This window comes from Syzygium oleosum, unplaced genomic scaffold, assembly GCF_021117445.2.
Source record: "Syzygium oleosum isolate NSW1041296 unplaced genomic scaffold, Sole_v2.1 Sole_v2.26, whole genome shotgun sequence".
In the NCBI taxonomy this organism is placed as follows: Eukaryota; Viridiplantae; Streptophyta; class Magnoliopsida; order Myrtales; family Myrtaceae; genus Syzygium; species Syzygium oleosum.
The window spans coordinates 4589190-4594486 of NW_026607510.1; positions in this window are offsets into that span (position 1 = coordinate 4589190).

The following is a 5297-nucleotide window of genomic DNA, read 5'->3' on the forward strand; positions in this document are numbered from 1 at the left end:
GGCGTTTTTTGTCCACAAAGATAATGGAAAGACTCGAGTGCATAAAGTCAATAAGTTTTTAGAATTTAAATACACGAAACCAAAGTTTTAGGATATAAACACACGAAATTAATAAGTTTTATGACTTGTACAATAATTTTCCTTACACGTTTTAAAGTTGCAGCGCCTAAAAAGGTTAGGTGAAATAAAATCTTAGAAGTTGCCGTAAATTGCTGCAATTGTAAAGTGTTTTCCACTATCTTCTAAAAGCTGCAATGCTCATTTTCATAGCCAAAACGAATGCCGAGAAGTTCTATCCAACAATGCTCTCAAGATCTAGGTGGGCCTGCGTGAAAATTCACTCTAGATACCATCTAATCGTGATCGCATCTCAAAACATAGCTAGCGACATAGCGCTAATTAGATACCATAAAAACTAAAAAGAGAGGCAAAACACGCCCCCAAAATAGCTGCTCAACACTCTATAAACTTAGCCCTTTGCTCTTTATTACATTCCCACTTCTCTTCTGGGGTAGAAATTAGGACATTGCTCTAAGTTCTTCAACTTAAAATAAGATTTGACAACTCAGAAATCTTTGGAGGCAGGCCATGACCAGTACAAGGTCTTAGCTTAACATGATAGCATATTATGTTTTATGAAGACATGATAAGCAAACACTGTGACTCTGTCAGGTATTGTTTATTGAGCTTTTTGTTCATGTACTCTACATCAATAATGCACTAAATAAGTCTTTTCTTTTCCTTTTTTTTATTTATTTATAATAGCTCGAGTATTCAACTTTCTACTTAATTAATCTCTATGAATACGTCCAGACCGTCATGACCGTGTGGATAAAGTGAGGTTGCATTTACAGGATAATGCGAGTGCGACCCTTAAGTTTATTCTGAGTAAATTACACATTATGATTCGAAAACAAATCTTCTACATTCAAACCAATTATTTATCCGTGCGGTCAATCCCTTAAGATTAAAATTAGATTTTTTTTTTTTGGGTTCTTTTACTGCCCTTTGTGTGTGCACGGACTGTGAAACGTTTTTCATGAAATAATTTTTTGTAGTCTAGAAAAACGCGAAGATGGATGATATGAAATCTCCCGAACATCATTATATGAATTTCACACCTACGACGGAACATTCCGTTTGAGCCATAATTCCCTCCTATCGTATTAAATGCATGCCATATCAGTATTTTATTACAAATTGAAGTAATTCCATTATAGATAGCATTCAGAAAAAAATGTGTGGCGCATTCAAGACAACTTGTTCAAACCAAACTTTTTGTAGATTCTGCATGCAAATATAAAAATTCAATAAGCTATCCTTCCTTACCAACAGGAAAAAAATAACGAAATTAATAGCTGGAGGGGGGGTTGGATGTGTCTATTACCAGTCAGCTAAATTGCTATCCCTCAATGATCGATATCATGGCAAATTGCATGATGGTTTTTCCTCTTGGGCATATTACAAAATGTAGTGAAATGACACGAAAGCTAACCGATTGCACAATTCAAATGAAATGCGAAAGGATGAAACTAGCATAAAAATCAGAGCACTGGAGATTCATGTGGTTCTATCCGAGCATCGATACTCTACTGAGAGAGCTAGCCGCAAAGAATTTATTTATCAATTGAATTGCAGAATTATAATCGCTCAATTGCTTAAGTATTTCGCAACCCTATATTACACAAGACACTATAATTTTTCAGCCTCACGTGACCGCTCAATAAAATTACTCACAAAGAATTACGTCGCGGCTTGAAACGCCCGCGCATTTCACGAAGGAGATGGTCTCGGATTGGATGAACAAGTCACTGAGCAAAACCACGAAGAAGACACTCACGGCTTATTTGACGGCTTGAAGACTTCACTTCAAGGCTCATAAAAACAAAACCCTCCTCTTGAATACAATGAAACGCTTTTTGTGTGTTTGACTTACATATATGAAACCCTTTTGTAACTTTCCTATTTTGCATCTAACGAATTGAGCAAGCAAGTCCAATCCGGACTAGGGGACGTCACATACAATTTTTCGCGCAATACCCAACTGAAATTCTGCGTATTTTAATGTCCGGATTGAATTTTCACGTATGGGCTCAGGCTCGAGACATAATTTGTCGAAGTATTACCGGAACCGATGGTTTGAATGGGTCCAAGCCAAACATGTGTGGATTGGCATCTGGTGAATATCTCTGAGAAAGAACCGTGAATATGACTCCCTAACCGAAGTGGCGGATGTGACTCTACTTTAGTCGAGGCGATTAAGGTGGAGTCCAAAGGGCAGATATTATTGTCCGCATCAACATCTATCAAACTTGGTTAGGTCAAGGTGGAGATTCGAATTGAGATAAGGTTGGTGCGGAAGGACACTTGAATTAAGGGGGCTGGGCCTAACACATGAGGGGAAGAATTGTCAAGGTGTGCATGTAAGGGTGTTAGACGAAAGAACTTCCACATTGATGATGTGGTGTAATGTGGAACAGTTAATATATCATAGTTGACGCATAACTTATTGACTTAAGTTTCTGAGTGTGTGTCGAACCGAATAATTTGATGGCCTCGGACTTGAATTTGGACTTGGGCTCTCTTTTGGTAATATTCCCAAGTGGAGATATCGGTATGCTGTCGTGTTATCCATCACAAAATATGATGGATTAACGAATGATGATATGTTCTTGGATTACCATTTCTATTCAACTGACCTCGGTAGATTAGAATCCACAAAGGGCACAATATGAATACTCCATTTGTATTTGTAAATCATCTAAACAATTCAAAATCACTGGCAGAATAATTCTCACTTGTCATTATAACTAGGGATGAAGCCTTCTGCTCAAGAGTGATTCCCACATGTAAAAATTAGATTGTTGGCGTTCAAATTCGTGCAGAAGTTTAGCATTTGAACTTGATCCACTAGCTTTGACCCAAAAAAAAAAAAAATCTTGATCCACTAGCCAGTCGTACCACTACAGTTTGACACAAAAAAGAAAAAGGTAAATAAACCGAACCGTATTGCATATACGAACCGAACCGAACTATTACCCGATTATATTCTGAATTGGCATGCCAAATGTTTTTTATTGAATCGAAAAAATTGAAAAATTTAGGACTGAATTGGCTTACGTACAAAAGATTTAGGACCGATTGAATAATTATGGCATTGCGAATATCGTCGGAAGAGGAGAAGCACAAACCACAACCCCACGGAGAGGCCTAACTATGCACGGATTGTGATCATCGAGTAAGCCTATGGGTCGGGCCCCGAAATCGGATCTAATTTGTTGCCCAGGTGCTCCGATTCAGATCGGGCTTTGTCCATAGCTCAACGCCCTGTGTCAAGTATCGGGCCGAACCGGCCAATCGGGGCTCCATGCCCACGACCCACTCTATTTTCTTGGGTCAACTCCGACAAATGCGGTCATGAGAAACTATAGCTTTGGCTTGAATTGAATGTGGAATTTGCTTTATCTCTCTGTCAATGAATTTCCCGTCAAGGTGAGCAGCTGTATGTCTTTGGCGGGCCTTCCACCCCGTAGGCTGTGATCGACCATAAGAGTCAACAAACTGATGAATCTCCACCTTTGGACACTCATAGCGACCGAATGTACGTTGCACCTGGAAAATTCCCGGGCATTTTCAGCCTTCCGTCGTGTCCGGAAAAACTACCTAAAAAAGTCTCAAACTTATTGCAAATTATGCCGATTTAGTTCTAAACCTTTTTTTTTTCTTTTGCCAATTGAGTCCTAAACCTTTTGCATTAATCGCCGATGTAGAAGCCTGCCATCCTACGTGGCACGACCGGAACAAACGTGAACTTTTTAAAATAATATTTTCTTTTTTTTTCCTTTTTCTTTTTTTCCCTGCACTTAGGGCTAGTGAGGACTGCATCGCCCTTGCCCGAGCCCGACGAGGACTGTGTCGCCCTCACCTAGGGCCGACGAGGGCCGCAGAGCCTCTGCCTAGCCAGATCTGGTGAGGGGCTGTGTGCGCTCGCCTAGTGCTGACGAGGGCGTCCCGACCCTCGACGGGCCTAAATTTAGGGAAAAATGAAAAAAAAAAATATTATTAAAAATTACCCACGTCAGTGCCAATCGTGCTACGCAAGATGGTTGGCGACCATGTCAGTGATATCTGGCCAAAATTGGTCAGATGGACTAAATTGCTATATTTGCAAAAGGTTTAAGATTCAATTGGTAAAAAAAAAGTATGACTATCAATAGGTTTAAGACTTTTTGGGTAATTTTGCCCATCATGTTCATATCTATCACAAGTTATAAGATGAGCGGGTCAAACGGGCGAAATCATCAACTCGATCATAAACCTATTGTACGGATGTCAATTCAGCCCTAACTTTCATTGAGTCCTAAATCTTTGAGCGAAATTCCATAGTAATCCTTTTGGCTAATTTTCGTCGGAAATCACCGATGTGGCGGTGTGTCACGTAAGACGGCCGGCAATGATTGCACTGCCGCATTAGCGATTTTTAGCAAAAATTGATTGAAAAGGACTATATTAGTATTTTATTTAAAGGTTTAGGATTCAATTAGCGAAACTATAAATGTGAAATGTCAGATATTCACGCGCTCGGGTCAAGTTAATCCCGAAACTTCTCTCCTCCTTCATATCAATAATTGAAGCCAGGAAAATCGAAAAGCAAAGGAGGACTTTTGCAGATGGATGGTCAAAGATTTGTTATCAACCAAGACGTTTCCTTGCACCTTCTCTCCTCGCTTTTCGTATCCCATCTGCACCCCACCTCTCACAATGTCCTTGTCTCCCTCAATTGTCAAACATGCACTAAGATGGCCCAATCAACAATCTTGGCTGCTTCCTATTGCCTTCATCTTTCCCCATCTTAAGAGAGAGGCTTGTGCAATCAATCTCAATTCACCCTCAATTTTGAATTTTATAATCGGATGCGGTTTTTCTTTTAAACTCGATTTCGGTTGAATTCATGTATCTCTTGTCAATATATATATGTCGTTTTAGTTCTCATAGAATAGTTCTTGCCGCGATTTTCCTTGATGAAATCGACAGAATTCTATTCGTTGTAAACATTCATATCGTAAACATAGAAGTCAATCACTTTCCACTCATATAGAGTCACGTGTCCTGTCAAAAACGTATCATCGAGAAGTTCATTTGAGACCGACATTTTTTCATTAATCTCATTTCACCCTCAATTTTGAATTTTATAATCGGATGAGTTTTTGTTTTCTTTTTTTTTTTTCAAACTTGATTTCGGTTGAATTCATATATTTCTCGTCAATATGTATACGTCGTTTTATTTCTTATAAAAT